The following is a 21,060-nucleotide window of genomic DNA, read 5'->3' on the forward strand; positions in this document are numbered from 1 at the left end:
CCACACAGAGGCATACCGACAATCCTTCTTTCCACGAACAATACGAGACTGGAATAGAAGGGAGAACCGATAGAGGTACTCAATGCACCCTCCGCCACACACCGTCAGGTGGCTTGCGGAGTATGGATGTAGATGTAGATATAGATGTGTACATGAAAGTACGTCGCTGGATTTTCATAAGGAATCCCAAACAGACGAGGACAAAATTTCCACTTGGCGCAATGTCTGACACCTCTCTTTTAATGTCGATAAATATAAGATAATGCATGTAATAAAGAGATACAACCTTACAATATCTGATTACAGGATTAGCGGTGAACGTCTTGAGCACACCACATCATTTAAACATTTAGGAGTACCGCTATGGAGCGGTTTGAAATGTGACGATCAAGTGAAATCACTGTTAGCGAATGAGAAGAATTGTGGGGTCAATGCAACGCATTTGTGACGGAAATCATATGCTAGACGTTAGTGCGACCAATACTAGAGAATTGTTCTAGTGTTTGGAGTCCTTATGACGTAGGTATGACAACAGAATTCAGTGATACGTAGCTAGGCTCGTAAGAAGCGGACACTAAAGTACAGTGAAATGTGCGGAAAACTGAAATGGGTGAAGTTAGAGAACCCGTACTCAAAGATGGCTGCGCGACCCGAAGCTGCCACGAATTTATTCCGCGTATATAGCGATCAAGACAACAAGAAAAAAAAAAGTTCAAATGTGTGTGAAATCTTATGGGACTTAACTGCTAAGGTCATCAGTCCCTAAGCTTACACACTACTTAACCTAAATTATCCTAAGGACAAACCCACACACCCATGCCCGAGGGAGGACTCGAACCTCCGCCTGGACCAGCCGCACAGTCCATGACTTCAGCGCCATGACCGCTGGGCTAATCCCGCGCGGCAGACAACAAGAAAAGAGAGCTTGGTGGACATAAAGTCATTATTCCGTAGCTCAGTACGCGAGTGGAATGTGAAAGGAAACGGCTAATATTGGTATGACGTACCTTCCGCCGTGCACCGTACGGTGGTTCAAAAAAATGGCTCTGAGCACTATGGGACTTAACATCTGAGGCCATCAGTCCCCTAGAACTACTTAAACCTAACTAACCCAAGGACTCGAACCTGCGACCGTAGCGGTCGCGCGGTTCCAGCCGTACGGTGGCTTGCGGAGTATTTACGTAGCTGTAGGCGTGGCAGCTACAAGGCAGAGGACGCAGCGGCGAAGTCACCGGTAACGTGTTCCAGCCCGTGTAACCGGAGCCGCGCGCGCGTGCGTTTGTGTGTGTGCGTGTATGTGTATGTGTGTGTCCCCGTTCCTACCTGTCGCAGCGCGGCCCGGTAATTAAGTAAAACAAACACGGGCGGTTTTTCTGGGGCGCTCGGTGTAGTGTTTCGGTGCATTAGCGGGCGGCCGGCGCGCGGGTGCGCTGTTTACCCGAGCGGGCGGGCGCGTTTATACAAGACGAAAAAGCCTTCCTGTCTCCCTCCGCCACGGCCCGAAATAGTGCTGTCACTCGGGACGCGCCAGCGGCAGCTGAATGAACAGCCTGACAACCGGCCGACGCTAACCAAATAAATTACCTTGTCGCGACGGCACACAGCGCCGCGTGGACAAAAGGTGTGGGCAGAGCCCGGCCTCCGTCTGCGACGTGACGACCTGACGCTGCCTGCTACGCCAGCCGAGCACCTCACCGCGCGCTTTCAGCTTATTCCTCGTTTTCTTTTGCTGTCCACCCATGTCTTAACTGCCCTAAACGTGAAAAGTCATCAGCCTGCTGCACGACTACATTTTTTTTCCGCTCAAAAAGGGATTCACACAACCAGAGTAGCACAGAAGGCTTTTTCTGAAAGTAGCTGTTTTTCTGTTAACATACCTATATGAAGTAATCTAGAATTATTATTATCAGCTCGATTAGATTAGCGCTGGTTATAATTTTTACCAGTATAGTTTACAAAAGTCTGAAGTATAACTTGATTCCCTGAAATGTCTCCTTCATGATGGTATTGACGGAATACGAAGTGCCCAACAATACGGCAGTATTTGTTTGCACACCATAGACTAGAGGCATTGTGCTGTGCGCGGCTCCACCGCTTTTATCTTATAACCGTGACCCTATTTTGTACTGCTATGGCGGATTCAGCTGGTGTGTTGCATTCTACGAGAGTTGGAACTTCAATAGTGGCTCGTGCAAAATAGATACGTGTTTCAAAGTTTTACTGACCTTCAAAGTAGTCACCATCATTGTGTATAGCCCGTCGCCAGCGATGTGGAATTAAGTAAAACAAACACGGGCGGTGTTGACAGTTCGAGCGGCGCGGTCTATTGCCCGACGAATTTGTAGCAGCTCTGAAGCGAATGCCGTGAAGTGTTTCCTTCAGTTTAGAAATCGAGTTAAACTTACGAGGGCTTAAGTCAGGGGAGTGCAGTAGGTGGTATAGCACTTAGCAGTCCCATCGGTCAAACAAATCAGTAACAGCTTGAACATTGTCCTGCAAAATGATGGTCAGGTCCTGCAGAAAGTGTCATCACTTCTGTTTCTGTTTGGGTGGGAAAAGAAATAAACAGTGGAAGTGGTCACGAGTGATTCAGTACTAAATACAACTTTGAAAGCTAAGGTTTCAACAATGAGTTTGAAACTGAACCTTAGAAGTCAGTGTGTATTACAGAATTTCACTTGTAGTATTGAGATGAAGGCTTTCAATGCGAAAACTGCTCTAGAAATAGAGGTCTGCTAAGCGGTAAGTGGAAAGAAGGATGTTTAGGAATTGCTAGGAAGACAAAACAAATGATCAAGGGAACAGGATGGGGGTGGTGTACGCTGATAAAACCGCAATAAAAATGAAATGGGGTGGGAGGGACGTGTAGACAAGCAAATGGGTGGTATATGCAGTATGGAAGCTCTTTGTTGGATCTCAAAAGAGAAGGAAATACCGATAAATGCAGACGGCATTAGGAAACATGAAGAGCAACACGGATGACTTTAACTGAAGGGAAAAATGCACGGGTAAGTCTATCGGAGGCTTTTACTAGCAGTTGGTAACTAATGGACGCTTCTGCTGCAGATAATGACATGAATGAAGACACTGCCGTGGAGGTGGATCGCCTGCAGAAGTGTGGACCTTGGGGCCTTGACGGAGAACGCAGAACTTTGGCGAGCATAATCTTGTTTGTTCCAATACCGGGTTTGTCATTTCGTCACGGGGGCAGCCGTTTGTCCGGGATTAGTGTGTAATCTGCCGGTGTGGGAGGATTCGGCCGTTACGGCCATAAAAGTAAGCCCGTGCTGGCGTTACGTCGGCGGCAGCTCAGATAAACCGCGAGGGGGAGGGGGGGGGAGTTTAACTGTAAACGCAAGAAGTAAGGTGTTGCGGTGCGGCGAGCCGAGCCCAACGTGTTTCGAATTGCATGGAGGTTTGTGTATATCTGAGTGGGCGATGCACAAATTCTAACAGATTCCATAACAAAACGGTAGCAGACCGGGGATAAAAAGTACTGACGATAAATTACAATTTATGAAACAGAGTTCCCTGTTTCACTGATTGTTAAGCATTTTAATTAGTTTGACATGTTTTGTAGCACGCAGAAATCCTCAGTATGCATCACAAATACTGAAACACCATTCAAACGGACATGCGTCATTTTGCGTAGATAGCGTGGAGCATATGAACACACACGGAAAACTAAGACTAGACGACGCCATTCGAATAGGCTTGCGTTTAGATGTCTTGGATAGTATTTCTACTTCGTGTACTGAATGTTAGTATGTACACCATAATGGCAAGCACAAAGCGAAAGGAATGTCAAATTGACTGAATATTTTTAGACTTTCAGGAGGCTTTTGACACCGTTCCTCACAAGCGACTTTCAATCAAATAGCGTGCGCACGGAGTATCGTCTCACTTGTGCCACTGGATTCGCGATTTCATCTACATCTACATTTATACTCCGCAAGCCACCCAACGGTGTGTGGCGGAGGGCACTTGACGTGCCACTGTCATTACCTCCCTTTCCTGTTCCAGTCGCGTATGGTTCGCGGGAAGAACGACTGCTGGAAAGCCACCGTGCGTGCTCGAATCTCTCTAATTTTACATTCGTAATCTCCTCGGGAGGTATAAATAGGGGGAAGCAATATATTCGATACCTCATCCAGAAACGCACCCTCTCGAAAGCTGCACAGCAAGCTACACCGCGATGCAGAGCGCCTCTCTTGCAGAGTCTGCCACTTGAGTTTGCTAAACATCTCCGTAACGCTATAACGCTTACCAAGTAACCCTGTGACGAAACGCGCCGCTCTTCTTTGGATCTTCTCTATCTACTCTGTCAACCCGACCTGGTACGGATCCCACACTGATGAGCAATACTCAAGTATTGGTCGAACGAGTGTTTTGTAAGCCACCTCCTTTGTTGATGGACTACATTTTCTAAGGACTCTCCCAATGAATCCCCCCCGGCACCCGCCTTACCAACAATTAATTTTAAATGACCATTCCACTTCAGATCGTTCCGTACGCATACTCCCAGATATTTTACAGAAGTAACTGCTACCAATGTCTGTTCCGCTATCATGTAATCATGCGATAAAGAATCCTTCTTTCTATGTATTCGCAACACGTGTTTCCTGTCAGAATGGTCACAGTTCGGAGTACGTGACGGAACGTCATCGAGTAAAGCAGAAGCAATATCTGGCATTCTTCGAAGAAGTGTTTTAAGTCCTCTCCTGTTCTTGATCTATATAAAAGATTTAGGAGACAATCTGAAGACATCTTAGATTGTTTGCAGATGATTCTCTTATTTACCGTCTAACAGGCATACTAAAGTAACTGCCTTCACTATGCTTGTCCGTCTTCTTCCGCAGGACTGCTGTGCAGTATGGGATCTTAGCAGACAGGATAGAAGGGGAGACACGACATCGAAAAAGTCCAAGGAAGACAGCTCAAATGGCTCTGAGCACTATGCGACTTAACTTCTGAGGTCATCAGTCGCCTAGAACTTAGAACTAATTAAACCTAACTAACCTAAGGACATCACACACATCCATTCCCGAGGCAGGATTCGAACCTGCGACCGGAGCGGTCGCTCGGCTCCAGACTGTAGCGCCCAGAACCGCACGGCCACTCCGGCCGGCGAAGGCAGCTCGTTTTGTATTATCGCCAAATAGGGGACAAAGTGTCACGGATATGATAACATAGTTGGGGTGGAATTCATTAGAACAAAGGCGTTTTTCGTTGCGACAGGATCTCCTCATGAAATTCCAATCATCAACTTTCTCCTCCGAACGTGAAAACTGTTTGTTGGTGCCCAGTTACGTAGTTCATTGTAGTAAAATGAGAAAAATCAGAACTCGCCCGGGAATGTTTAAATTTTCGTCTTTCCCGCGAGCTGTTCAACAGTGGAGCGGTAGAGATATAGCTTGAAGATGGTTCACTATTAAATCCCTCTGCAAGGCGCACTTAATTGTGAATTGCAGAGTAATCATGTAAGTGTGGATGTAGATAGTATAAGATTACAAGTAAGTGGTAAAGTTGTCACATCGTTTAAATATCCAGCGGTAACAATTCGAGACGATACTAAATACAGCGAACATGTGAGTTCATTGTTGCGGAAGGCCAATGGAAGATTTACACTGCGTGAGAGCAGATATCGAAGTTGTTCACTGACACGTTGGAGGGTTGTAATAAGTCGGAAAACACAATTCGAAAATGGAAGAGAGTTGTTGTTCAGGAATCATGGAAACTAGAAGGGCGGCTTGGTTCTACCAAAAATCGGTTGAGTAAACTGGTATTCGAGCAATACTCAAACTGTTCCGCTACCCCCATCGCATTTCTCATATAGGTAGCACGAGAACAATTCAGATTATGGTCTGCACGAAGTATATAACCAGTTATTTTTCCTTTGCTTACCTCTTTGTGACTATAATTTCTAAACCACATTTGGCCGTTCAGCACGTTCTCAGGTGGAACAGCTGTCAGAACACGTATTTTCTAAAATAATTTTTGGTAATGGAAAACTAGAGGCAGCGACTTGATGCAACGAAAGTTTTACTTCCGAGTCGTACACAAGTAACACTTTGTAGGGTGTCACTAATCTGAGTATTTATTAATTACGACGCTTTTCGGTGGATTTGGTCAATGACACAGGCGACAGCTTAAATTTGTAGTTCAGCAACATAGGTCTCGGAAAACCATGAGATGTCAAGCAACCTACAGAAAAATTCATTAAAAATTTGCAACAGCTATTGGTGGATTAGCGACACAACATTCTTTTTAGAATGAGATTTTCACTCTGCAGCGAAATGTACGCTAATACGAAACTTCCTGGCTAATTAAACCTGTGTGCCGGACCGAGGCTCGAACTCGGGGCCTTTGCCTTTCGCGAGCAAGTGCTCTAGGAGACGAGGTACTGGCGGAATTGAAGCTGTCAGGACGGGGCGAGTCATGCTTGGGTAGCTCAAATGGTAGAGCACTTGCCCGCGTAAAGCAAAGGTCCCGAGTTCGAATCTCAGTCCGGCACTAGTTTTAATCTGCCAGGAAGTTTCAACATTCTTCTTACAACCGATGTTGCAAACCAGCGGTTAATTGCAGATAAATTTGTGTTACTTTTATAATTATCTACATCTTTGCGTTTCTGAGACCAATTTTGTTGAACTAAAAACTTAATTCGTCTTCTGGTAATGGAGTAAAGCCTCCGAAACGCGTTGTAATTAATAAATATTGAAGTATAATGCTGGTTGCAACGGGTTGTTTCTTTACAGCTTTAACTTAAGTCACCGTACCACACACATCAAGAAGAAGTAGTTGTTGTAGCACATGGCTGTGGTATCCCGTAAAAACGGCGCACAGCAATAGAGCAAAATGTAAGTAATGTGATTAAACAGGAATATTGACTGGTTTTCTGCAAGTGGTCTCTCTCTCTTGATAACAACAACAATAATAATAACAGTATTATTACAATGCAACTGACACATTTAAAGTATGGGAAGAGGTAGTAAGGTTAAGATGGAATCTTAAAAAAATTTTGGTGTATATATTGACGAGAAATTATATAGAAAGAAACTAGTTTCATACCGTCTTACGCAATTTGTTTATATGCAAAGTTGCTTCGAAATACACTCCTGGAAATTGAAATAAGAACACCGTGAATTCATTGTCCCAGGAAGGGGAAACTTTATTGACACATTCCTGGAGTCAGATACATCACATGATCACACTGACAGAACCACAGGCACATAGACACAGGCAACAGAGCATGCACAATGTCGGCACTAGTACAGTGTATATCCACCTTTCGCAGCAATGCAGGCTGCTATTCTCCCATGGAGACGATCGTAGAGATGCTGGATGTAGTCCTGTGGAACGGCTTGCCATGCCATTTCCACCTGGCGCCTCAGTTGGACCAGCGTTCGTGCTGGACGTGCAGACCGCGTGAGACGACGCTTCATCCAGTCCCAAACATGCTCAATGGGGGACAGATCCGGAGATCTTGCTGGCCAGGGTAGTTGACTTACACCTTCTAGAGCACGTTGGGTGGCACGGGATACACGCGGACGTGCATTGTCCTGTTGGAACAGCAAGTTCCCTTGCCGGTCTAGGAATGGTAGAACGATGGGTTCGATGACGGTTTGGATGTACCGTGCACTATTCAGTGTCCCCTCGACGATCACCAGTGGTGTACGGCCAGTGTAGGAGATCGCTCCCCACACCATGATGCCGGGTGTTGGCCCTGTGTGCCTCGGTCGTATGCAGTCTTGATTGTGGCGCTCACCTGCACGGCGCCAAACACGCATACGACCATCATTGGCACCAAGGCAGAAGCGACTCTCATCGCTGAAGACGACACGTCTCCATTCGTCCCTCCATTCACGCCTGTCGCGACACCACTGGAGGCGGGCTGCACGATGTTGGGGCGTGAGCGGAAGACGGCCTAACGGTGTGCGGGACCGTAGCCCAGCTTCATGGAGACGGTTGCGAATGGTCCTCGCCGATACCCCAGGAGCAACAGTGTCCCTAATTTGCTGGGAAGTGGCGGTGCGGTCCCCTACGGCACTGCGTAGGATCCTACGGTCTTGGCGTGCATCCGTGCGTCGCTGCGGTCCGGTCCCAGGTCGACGGGCACGTGCACCTTCCGCCGACCACTGGCGACAACATCGATGTACTGTGGAGACCTCACGCCCCACGTGTTGAGCAATTCGGCGGTACGTCCACCCGGCCTCCCGCATACCCACTATACGCCCTCGCTCAAAGTCCGTCAACTGCACATACGGTTCACGTCCACGCTGTCGCGGCATGCTACCAGTGTTAAAGACTGCGATGGAGCTCCGTATGCCACGGCAAACTGGCTGACACTGACGGCGGCGGTGCACAAATGCTGCGCAGCTAGCGCCATTCGACGGCCAACACCGCGGTTCCTGGTGTGTCCGCTGTGCCGTGCGTGTGATCATTGCTTGTACAGCCCTCTCGCAGTGTCCGGAGCAAGTATGGTGCGTCTGACACACCGGTGTCAATGTGTTCTTTTTTCCATTTCCAGGAGTGTATTTTGATATCATTCCAAACGATATGTGGTCTAACAGATCAACAAAAGCATTTTGATACAATTTCATTTCCAAAGCATTGGCCCACGTTTATCATGTTGTGAACACTGGACAGAAATACGTAACTGTTGAAACAATTGTATTCTCTTCTCCAGGAAACGCCTCTTTAGGATCTGTTATCAACGTACAGGGTAAGGAATCATTACCGGATTCGATGCCCTAAATCGCAGCATATGGTCGATAACGTTGAAGTTACATGACAAGCTGAAAAGTTAACCTTCAGTTTAACTAAGTTTCCAAGTTGAACTTGGAAGGCCACTTGGAATAAACTACGGCACTGTAGTCTGAAAGAAGAACGTTCTTCCATGGGATAAACGGTTTACCTTAAGAAGTACTTGCCGACTTTCCAAATATGGAAGTAAACTTGGTCATAATTATGGGTAGCAAAAGGACCATCGTAACATTATGAAAATGTGAGCTACATCATCACAGCGTCATATTCGTGCTTTCAGTGCCGGAACCAGGCCATCTGACGCACGAGATTCTTGGATCTTTGGTCCTAGATAAATCGGGCACGTTGTTGGAAGAAAGGCGATAAGTGAGTAATCTCACAGCATTACTCTTATATAGTTAGGTGCGCTTCATAGTTCGCGCATCACTGGCACTTTAATAACGCATATTTTCTCGTCATCTGAGTTCTACTCAGTCGCGGATGTTTTTAGTTTGTGCAGTTCGGATATGGCCATGGCTACAGAATAGCTCATGCGACACCCTGCTAAAATCCCTACGCCACTTCTGCTCTGTGGCAACGATTCCCGCTTCTCCGCTGACTCTCTTGCCACGAGTCACTGCGTCGTCGTGACTTGGACACTGTGCTGTTGAAACATCGTAACGCGCTGGCAGTTTTCCACAGACTTGCTCTAGGAACCTGCTAAAAAAGCCGGGCCTCGTTGAAAGTCAGAGTGGTAGCTCTCTTTGCATCGGACAACTGCACGGTCGAATACGTAACACATCCCCTAGCGTTCCTGCATCGCTCCAGCAACCGAGCAAGGTGCGACAAAGCTTAGGTACTGCATTTGCATTCGCGACGAGCGAGGATCAAACCCTGTCCGTCTACCAGGGCTTTTCGTGGTTTGCCTAACTCGCTTAGCGCAAGTATAGACAAGCACAATTTCTTTCCCCATTCTTATTCATTGCAGTTCCGCAGGGTTCAGTATAATGTGCATTGCTATTTCGCTTACAGACAGTGTAACAGACTTTCCATTTAATACACACCAAGAAGAAATAGCTCTTGTAGCACAAGGCACTGGTATCACAATCAATGCTTAAAAATCTGACACAGCAACAGAGGAAAATTTAAGTAATGCGATTAAAAGAAATATTGTCTGGTTTTCTGCAAGTGGTCTCGCTCTTCATAATAACAACAATAATAACAATATGTATACAACAACACAGACACATTTAAAGAATGTGCAAGAGTTAGTAAAGTTAAGGTGGAATCTTAGAAAAATTTTGGTGTACTTATTGATGAGAAATTAAATAAACTAGTTTCACGCCGTCTTAAGCAACAGCGTTCATCCATTTCAGCATTTCGTGTCGGCTGCACGTCTTGGAGAGAAACAAATCACTAACATAACATGGTTTGTTTATTTTCATTCGGTAAAATAATATTTTATTTTATTCTCTCTTATACGCACAGCAAAGAGTGCTGGTTGCAGGTCACCACTTTGAAATACGTGAACAGTCCCATCACGTGTGTGTGTGTGTGTGTGTAGATATTTAAAAAAAAAACAGAATATTTGAGATAGAAAATGTCAATAACAGAACAATATTGACGGCCACAAGTGTATGCCTTAAAAACAGGAAGTATAAATGAATTCGTACTGAATGAAAGAAAAGCAACAAGGGATTGTTATTGATTTCGTTCATTAAAAAATAGCGCCGTTACTAGTTTAGAACAGACAGGTTCATTTTCGGACAGCCATTCACATTTATTTTGTGCATTCTCATGGTGCTGACAAAAAGCTGTCGAGGGTTCAAGCTGTGGTGGAAGTTCCTTTAAGTAATAATACCTTGCAGTTAGGACGGTCATGAAAATGATAACTTTCCTCTTACCAGTCCTAATGACGAGCTGAAAACAACATAATGGCCTTTGTAAGTGCTCAAAATAATTCTTGTGCTATTTACGTCGAAAAAACACTTGCTGTGTTTGTCGGTATACCGTCTGCCATTTGAATGTTTAATTTTGCCGGGAACACCAAGTTATAAAGTAATATACTCTGACACATATTTTACAACTAGAGTAAAAGTGTTTCGACAAGAAGATAGGACGAGTTGTAAATAATCCAGTATCTGTTTAATACGGAGGTGTTTCCATAAGTGAAGTATCATTACCTACAACTCAAAAGCTTACGGCAAAAAAAGGAAAGACTGGAGTCTTTCGAGAGACGTTGCTTGCAGAGAACGCAGAAGATAGGCGGTCGGATATCGAGTTAGAGCGAGAAGGATGCGTATTGTCGCTAGAAGAAAGAATATGGTCAACCATTCAGGACACCATTTCAGCTAGTTTACATTCCTCTTTGGGGGAACACTGGACGTACGAAGAGGTTAACCGAGACAAGAGTAAATAAAAGATAGGCAACAAGTCTACATTCGGAGAAGCATGAGATTACATCTTAAAATAAGTAGAAGAAAGTACAAGCTACGGGAATAGACCTGTTGTACGCTTATAACACAAATTACATATTCCAAATTATGTATTACAAAACAGAGCGGAAGAGAGAGATGTTGCATAAGTAGTAGCCGACATGCGGTCCTGGAGGTTGTAATGGGTGAGGCAATCAGGGCAGGAATGTGTGTGCTAGCTTGTGTGGACCTCACACGTTAGACGTTATTGTGAATAAAAAGTTTAGATTTTTTTCGATATTGTGCTTCTTGTCTGCGCTGTTAAAAGACTTCCACACTCACCAGTATTCTTGATGGACGAGGGGTAATTCTTCTGATGATTTCCTCCAGGGATGATCTAATGAAGTTGGCCATATCCCCACTTCAGGATGAATTTGGTATTCGTAATCCTCGGTTGCTCCAAGGGAGCAATTCTAGATTTCAGCCGGATAGTGGGTTTTGTTCGAATGTGGGTGAGCTCATGCTCCCTTTGTAAGCAGTTGTATCACATCAAATTGTCGGTGGAGCAATTCCAGCCAGGTGGTAGATCTTATCTGTAGGAATAGATTTCAGAATATCCGCGATGAATCTTCTCGTTTAGTGCGACATCAGCTTGCTTGGCATGGCCAGGTTTATACGAAACAGAGAGGCAAACTGTCAGTGCTATTGTTTTTCGCACTTGTAGTTTAACACCGCTTATTTCAGCTTAAAATATTGTCTCTGCCTCTGAATTTCATTCTGGAGTCCACGTGGTGCTGCCTATATCTCAGGGTAGGGACAGTGGTCCAACAGCCTTCCTCTTCCTGCAGCTCTCTGGTAGCGTGCTTATTGTGGAGACAAAGGCACAGACCACGGTTTTTGTGGGGCTAGGATTAAGTGAATTCCAGGTATAGTATTCTTCGAACCTCTCTTTTAGTCGTTTATTATACACTGAAGAGCCAAATAAACTGGGACACCAGCCTATATCGTGGAGGGCCCCCGCGAGCACGCAGAAATGCCGCAACACGACGTGGCATGGACTCGACTAATGTCTGAAGTAGTGCTGGAGGGAACTGACACCATGAATCCTGCAGGGCTGTCGATAAATCCGTAAGAGTACGAGGGGTTGGAGATCTCTTTTGAACATCTCGTTGCAAGGCATCCCAGATATGCTCAATAATATTCACGTCTGGAGAGTTTGGTGGCCAGCGGAAGTGTTTAAACTGAGAAGAGTGTTCCTGCAGCCACTCTGTAACAATTCCGGACGTGTGGGGTGTCGCATTGTCTTACTGGAATTGGCCAAATCCGTCAGAATGCACAATGGACATGAATGGATGCCGGTGATCAGACAGGATAGTTACGTACGTGTCACCTGTCGAAGTCGCTTCTATCAGGAGTCCCATATCACTGCACAACGGCACACCATTACAGAGCCTCCACCAGCTTGAACAGTCCCCTGCTGACATGCAGGGTCCATGGATTCATGAGGTAGTCTCCAAACCTGTACACGTCCATCCGCTCGTTACAATATGAAACAAGACTTGTCTAATCACGTAACATTTTTCCAGTCATCAACAGTCCAATGTCGGTGTTGACGGGCCCAGGCGAGGCGTAAAGCTTTGTGTTGTGCAGTCATGAAGGGCACACGAGTGGGCCTTCGGCTCCGGAAGTCCATGATGTTTCGTCGAATGGTTCGCACGATGGCACTTGGTGACACCCTAGGACTGAAATCTGCAGCAATTTGCGGAAGGTTGCACTTCTGTCGAGGTGAACCATTCTCTTCAATCGTCGTTGGTCCCGCTCTTGCAAGATCTTTTACTGGTCGCAGCGATGTCGGAGATTTGATCTTTTACCGGATTCCTGATATTCACGGTACACTCGTGAAATGGTCGTACAGGAAAATCCCCACTTCGTCACTACCTCGGAGATGCTGTGTCCCATCGTTCGTGCCGCGACTATAACACCACGTTCAAACTCACTTAAATCTTGATAACCTGGGATTGTGGCAGGAGTAACCGATCTACCAACTGCGCCAGACACTTGCTGTATTATAGAGGGGCTGCCGACCGCAACGCTGTATTCTGCCTGTTCACATATCTCTGTACTTGAATACACATGCCTACACCAGTTTCTTTGGCGCTTCAGTGCAGCTTCCATAACATCTGGCTTATAGAGAAGAAAAATGACGAAGAGGAAGAAAGGGTCTCGAAATCTGCTGAACGAAGTATATTTCCGATCTTAAACGGCTGTGATGGGTGAATCATCTATTTTCGGGCTGAGATAAGTAGGCCGGATTCCCGCCGCCTGCCGATAACCTCGGGCCTACAAGTAAAAAGAAGAAGAAAAAAAGCGGCCAGCTAGAGAATGGACTCCGCTGTTGACGCCTGGCCTCCGCGCTATCTGAGTCCGCTGTGACAGTATTTTGAAACATGTCGCCCCAGAGTTTAGATAGCGGTCGGTCCCGAGCAGGGGAACCATTCAGCGCTTCTACAGCCTTTCCACTGGAGGCTGCGGCCCAACAAGGCAGATGCCAACGTCACTGGCTGATCGTTAAGCCGTCCTCACACGGGACGAGGCAGCTACCGTTGACGTGGACGGGACATCCGGCTCCACGAGATTAGCGCCGCCGTCACACGAGAAGAGCCGGTTAACGTCATTTGCGCTCTTATCCCTCTCCATCGGCCGTTGTTGGCTGTATTTGGCCCGCAGACCACACAGTTCCTTTACGAAACTGGACGCGCGGAGCCGGCAGTGGTGGTCTAGCGGTTCTAGGCGCTCAGTCCGGAACTGCGCGACTGCTACGGTCGCAGGTTCGAATCCTGCCTCGGGCATGGATGTGTGTGATGTCCTTAGGTTAGTTAGGTTTAAGTAGTTCTAAGTTCTAGGGGACTGATGACCACAGATGTTAAGTCCCATAGTGCTCAGAGCCATTTGAACCATTTTTTTTGGACGCGCGGAAAATAGCTGCGTTAACTCTGGCAGCGATTGTCGAAGAAGAGCGAAGAAAATCGCGAAGAAGAGAGTGGACTCGTCGATGGCTTGAGCAGCGAAATGCTGTTAGAGAAACACTACATAACGCTGTGCCACGACTTGACATACACACTAGTAGAAGTTATTCATTAAGTCACTTGAATTTTCATCCCATTTTCTGTTATAAATTGTTTATGGTCGAGGTATAGTGTCAGTATGCGCACGCATAATATCCATACTCTTCATGTGACGTACTTCACCACATAGGTTTCAACATCGCGATTCGTTTCTTAATTTAATTCGAATGGAAGAGAAGATTTTTTCCAACCTGCTTACAATCACTGAAAAAGATGTTTACCAGCAAATTACACACATGTGTCAGTCGATAAACGCAGAGATAGTTACGTATATTTTACAGATAGTTTCATAATAGTAGGAACTTCCAGTGTCTAAATTGTGTTTGTGTTTACTTAGAGACGTAGACTGGCAGTCACGTTACAGCAAATGCATTATTGATCATTAAAGACGTAGACTTTTGTGAGAATTCTTCTATTAAATGTATAAGAAAGACCCAGAAACTTTTAGAACACGAAAGATGAAAAAAAAAAAGCCCGAAAAGAGGTGGGCGCGAACCAGAAAGCTTTTATCAAAACTAGACACAATTGTCTCAATGGGAATTCCGCGATCGTTCATTAATAAAATATGGCGTTTCAGTCTTCGATCGCTATACTTTATTTTCAATTACCGGTTTCGGGCTAGCTGCCCATCTTCACATCTGTTACACAAAGTTAAAAATGTAATTAATAAAAGAGATACAGTTAGTGATAGATAATACGTTCCAAAATTTCTTTTTGTAAACTAAGATGTTTCTATCACTAACTGTATCTCTTTTATTAATTACATTTTTAACTTTGTGTAACAGATCTGAAGATGGGCAGCTAGCCCGAAACCGGTAATTGAAAATAAAGTATAGCGATCGAAGACTGAAACGCCATATTTCAGAAAGCTTTTTTCTTCGCAACTCCTAAGTCGCGATGCTACCAACTGTGCTACAGATTCGACAAAGCAACTAGCCTTGCATAAATGGAGTACGCTGTCTAAAGACCGTATCTGCATGTCATGATTTGGTATTTAACATGCAGACTGTACCAAAAAGACGCGCTGTTGATGTATCACCACTGCGCCGTAGCATTAAAACGGTATACTTTCGTAGAACCCAGGTTATAAGACTAAAATCATCAACTGCAGGAAGCCTTTACCTACCGATATGTAGTTTCTCGTCATTTTATTACAAAAAATTGTAGCTAAAAGGAAACGTTTTCGAGAAATCCTGAATTTGCTGATGCTTTGATACAGTTTATATTCAAACCATATACTCCGTGAGAAAACACAAGCAAACACCAGATACGATCTTTTAAGCCATATAATTTGGTGGCGCAAATATTCTGCTTGTGATGTAAAACTATGTCACATCTCACTGGTCACTTTCCTCTCCACAAGGCAAAAATCTGTCATACCAGATCTTTTATTTCACGCTCCGTGGACTAGTGGATCGTGGAATTTCACGCCACGTGCCAAACTTTATAGATAGCCAACAAAATGAAAGAACGCTCTATAGTATCTAATGTGAGAGGTAAGCTTCTGCTGCTTGTCACATCACGTAGTTTACGTAACTCTAGACACTACTGTGAGGCGATATAAAATGTCTCACAACCATAATTCAAAACTGGCACTACACATTAAATATAAATTTCTCGTTTCACGCGCAGTGGGAGCTTACTTGTAAAAGCTCAATTTGCTTTATCAAAAGCCCTCTATGCCACTTTCGCGTTTCTGTTGATTTCCTTTGCTTTCCGACCAGTCGTTGACTTAGTTACAAAAACTTGTTACAGACACTATGACGTCATCGTAATTTTTTGCGCTGTGTTTATTACAAATCGTTTTCGTACCGTATTGTTGTTGCCGCGAAACAAGCTGATGTTACCCTCTGGGAGGATTTTTAAGATTGACCGCGCATGTGTCTAATGGACAAAGATATCTGGCTATAATTTTGAATTTGGTGAAATTAACAGAAAAAACCAAAAGGACTTTAACCTAGGGAGTTAATAAAAGTGATAAAATCATAAGTGTATGAAAAAAATTAACAGTCGCCAGCCCAATTAGGCACGTTAATTTGGAAATATATTTTTAAGAAAATTGAATATTGGTTATTGAAATTACTTTCGTTGAGATTTCCCTTTGATAGCAAACAGGATACAAACTGACACAGTGCACTCTGAACTGTGTGTAGCAGCAGTTACCAATAACACACACATCAGTAAATTATGAGAAGTAATTTTGCAGCAAGCTCATACCAATGACAGCTACATTCGAGAGCATTACTTAATCAACTACTGAAATGTTATTGTATGAAGTGCAGTACTTAATTTGGGCATTAGGGGCTTTTATCTTAACTGACATAAAAAATCAACAAATATGAATAATCTCATAAATACACTGTCTGAGTTCCTCTAAATACATCAGTTTTCCTCAGCAACAGTAACAGTTCAATTTTTTCTTGAGTGAAGAATATGATGGATACCCATAAACTAGTATAGTTTCTCTAGTCAACTCTCTCTCTGATTATTACAGTAAAAAAAAACTAATTCAAAAAGATAATCATTCACTTCACTTGGAGTAGTTCATAATTTACTTTGTAAGACACTAACACACTAGGCTTAATTAACTTCAAAAAAGGAACTATTCATGATACAAATCAAAACCACACTATTTTTGAGAATGAACTTAATTTGTTTGCCTTTTTATCGCCTGTGAAGCAAATTATTTTAGACAGTAATATTTTCACAATCTTGTACTGTATTCCTGCAAAACTATACTTTGTAATAAACTAGGGATACTTTAGCAAAATCCTATCTAACTTCACTTTTGTGGTTTTAACTTTAACTTTTACTACTCCTTTTACATTAGGCAAAAATAACTTTAAAACACTTGAATGCAAGAATTGTTCATTTAAATCAGGATACTCGGTTTTAGTAGCACTTAGGTGAGGACCCTGCATAGGTTCGTGATCAGGCTAGAAAATATGGTTCCGGATGCAAATTTGTTTTTGTGATTATTATTCAAACCACACATAAATTAACTGGTCCATGCCCATATCCATTACTGAATGTATGAAGTTAGTGAACCAGTGGCGAAGATAGGTGGCAAGCTACATGGCGGCTAACTGTATCTCTTCTTGGCGTCGGATTTTCACCATATTAGAACCATTCCTTTTTGCTGAGAATACCAAATAATAGACAGATACACATCTGAGGCAAATCCATTGTAAAGCAGCTTCGAATTGCCTCTCTTAGCACCGTAGAAGTGTACCGTGCTACGGCTAGCCACAGTTCACACCAAGGAACCGCTCAGTTCCACGGCCAAAACCGCTACCATTTACATCGCGCCATGCCACTTCTGTTCTGAGGGACTTCCCTATATCTTCTATATATTACAAATACAAGAGCCCTAAGCATGAACCAGCTTTCAATAAACATTTTCTTTTTATGAACATACACATAATTATCATTTTAACAAATCATTTTGCTTTTTTCATATATACGTTACAGAACTCTAATTTTCCTGTCACAAATCAAGGACTTTAAATAACAAAGAATGCACACTCCATAATTGCAGGTACACAGATACATAACATAAACCTACTTCTTCGATATAAGAGTTACAAGGCAAACACATAACGGAAAGTAGGCCGAGGAATATAGACATTTAGGATGTCCGCACACGGAGACTGAAAAGGAACGCAACAGGCAGGCGATCTACAACGGAAACTGGTTGCCGATTGGCTAGCAACGCAGGTCCGCAAAAGGGGCAATCACGTGTCATAAAGGAGCAACTGCAGTTTTCGTGTGAGAGCGAGGAGTAGAGGGTGTACTGTTTATCGCACAGGAGCGTCTTTCGGATACACTCGGCATGTCCTGCACAGATTCAAGCTCAGAGGAAGATATAGTTCTCTATTATTATTTCACACTAATAAAAAAACGAAGAAAATTCTCGATTCATCCGTACATACGCAGAAGTGTAAAGTGGAAGCAGTATATATCGGGTTGGTGTATATGTTTCTAGCGTCTCTTCAGAAGTTTAATCAACACAATACATAACACAGACTTTAGTCATCAATAATATATTCTCCTTCACTACTTACAACCATCTGCCAAAGCTGGGGTAATTTTTCGATTCCGCGACGGTAGAAATCACGTGGTTTTAGGACGTAATTTCCTTGAAAGTTGCTTGATAGAGCACGAAAGGTGAAAATTTGAAGACGCAAGATCAGGTGAATAAGGTGGGTGCGTAATGACTTTCCAACCCAACCCTAGTATAGCGTTTTTTGTCACTAGCAGAATGCCTGCGGCCGTTGTCGTGGAGTAACATCACATCACGCAATCTTTCTGGTCGTTGTTCCTGGATTGCGTCTGCAAGACGCCTTCGTTGTTGACAAACGCCAGAAATGACGATTACGCCTCAGGGAAGCAATCCGTAGCACACCAGATGAAGCAAAACATTATCTTTCGTGGTTACGGGGAGTTGCTGCTTTGGGCTCAACCAAAAAAATGTTCAAATGCGTCTGAAATCTTATGGGACTTAACTGCTAAGGTCATCAGTCCCTAAGCTTACACACTATTTAACCTAAATTATCCTAAGGACAGACACACACACCCATGCCCGGGGGACGACTTGAACTTCCGCCGGGACCAGCCGTACAGTCCATGACTGCAGCGCCATTAGACCGCTCGGCTAATCCCTCCCGGCTTGGCTTAACCATTCCTTTCTTTTCATTTATGTTAGCATAAAGACACCATTTCTCATCACCAGTAACGATACAGGATAGGAATGATCCGTGTTATTCACGAACCAATTGATGAGGAACAAGCAGAGATGCACATTTGGCCACCCGCAGATTTCTGTGAATTTGGCCTAGAGCATGAGGTAACCATACACCCGATTTCCGGTTTTTGAAACTTCCCCATCACATGCAAATGCCGCACAACGGTGAAATGATCACAGTTCGCCATATCTGCCATTCCTCGAGTACAATGCCGTGGATCATTGTGCATTATGCGTTTAAAGAAGCTCTTCCTGAATGAATGTGGAAAGTCACTGATCAAAACGATCCTCCTTAAAACGAGAGAAACGGTTTTTTTGCCGTGCTCTGTCCAATGGCATTGTCCCCATACACGGCGCAAGTTTTTCTGCCTACTTCCGCTGCTGTCATCCCTCTACTGAACTCAGTTGGCACACCGTTTTATAACGTCCACAACTACACCCTCGCTACCTCCAAATGACAATATGTAAACTCAAATAGCTACAGTGAACTACAAATCGATAATAACAATCGATAAATAAATCCATAGGAAGTGTTATAGCAACATGCAAAACAGAAACGCTAATAGCTTATGCACCAACCGAATAGCAACCAATGAACTATAACCGAACGATTCGAAATTCATAGCTTTTTACAGAACGACTAAACAGTGCTACTGTGATTTGGTGCAGTTGACATCTTTCGCCATAACACACCGTTACTTTTATTTTGAAAACCCAAATATCTTGAGATGGTTTGCGTGCTTTTTGTGATGCTGATTTGCGTTCGTTAGATCGTTTGTAGGTTAGCACCATTGTATTCATACTGTTCGTTTCCACTTGACAACGTAATTTTATTGAGTGACAGAGGCTGCTAGTCACACAGAGGAATACTATCGATGTGAGTTACAATTTTTTGTATTGTTGTTTCCTTTGACATACCGGTAATTTTATTTTAAACAATAGGTGTACACATGTATCTCTTCCCACTTCACACTCAGCTCTCTCTGTTAATCTCTCCTGCAGTAGCCTCGGAGCTTGTAGTTGTATAAAATGGGAACGCTCGGCTTTCCCATAGAAAGCTAATGTTCACAACCTGCTTGTTGGTCTTCAAATTGAACCAATATGGAGCTGTGTTCGTGAACACGACGCAAGCCAGATAGCTTGAGAGCACGGTCGCCGAATCGTCGACAACTGGTTGACAACGCGTTGCAAGCGACTGACTACGAAGTCACTGCGCAGTCGCGCCGTTTACGGAACCCTTTTTAACCGGGCCAGCGAGATACACGGGCCTTGCAACGAACTTTTGAATCACGCTAGTAGGCTTGTCCGCCACACTTCGGCAACGCTCGGCTCCATGGAGGGCCCACGGGAAATCAATATTTCATTGAAATAGTACCAATTGAAGGTCTTAATTCCGTCGTGTGCTATCGAGAACTTACATGCATTTGAATTCGCAGAGAAGAACTGTTAAACTCGTCTAAAAAAGATACTCGCTCCACACCAGAGACGGTTGCTGGTACTCGAAGACCTGCGATCACGGGTTCCCGGGTTCGATCCCGGCCGGGTTGGGGATTTTCTCTGCCCTGGGACTGGGTGTTTGTGTCGTCCTCATCATTTCATCATCATCATTCGTGACAGTGCCTATAATTGGATTGTGTAAAAATTGGACTGTGAGAAAATTGGGACTTTCTACGGGCGCTGATGATCGCGCAGTTGAGCGCCCCACAAACCAAACATCATCATCATCATCATCGAAGACCTGCAATGTGACGTACGCGCCAAAGTCTGTCTTCCGCGCGGGCCTCGCTTTGGAAGTGCACATCAAGTGATTCGCTGCCGACCCGTCACCATTTCACGTTGGCAACGAATTGCTTTTGAGTCGCTCAGTGTGTGGAGGGCCTCAGTATTCATTGGCTCCCCACTGATACGAAATACCCTCTGCCAGTTTTCCAGCACGACTCAGAGACGGGTGTGACGGATACGAAACGTCTCGAGATCTGTGAGAGGCTGCACGAAATTAGATAAGATTTTTTAAAAATTCGAGATTCGGAAAAAA

The 21,060-nt window shown here is 44.3% G+C and overlaps 1 protein-coding gene across 1 annotated transcript in view; it reads left to right on the plus strand.

The window, feature by feature from the left end:
- LOC126234979 (frizzled-4) overlaps positions 1-21,060 on the plus strand; it is a 460,147-nt gene that overhangs the window by 352,977 nt on the left and 86,110 nt on the right. The window lies entirely within an intron of this gene.

The sequence above is a fragment of the Schistocerca nitens genome, chromosome 2, assembly GCF_023898315.1.
Source record: "Schistocerca nitens isolate TAMUIC-IGC-003100 chromosome 2, iqSchNite1.1, whole genome shotgun sequence".
Lineage (NCBI taxonomy): Eukaryota > Metazoa > Arthropoda > Insecta > Orthoptera > Acrididae > Schistocerca > Schistocerca nitens.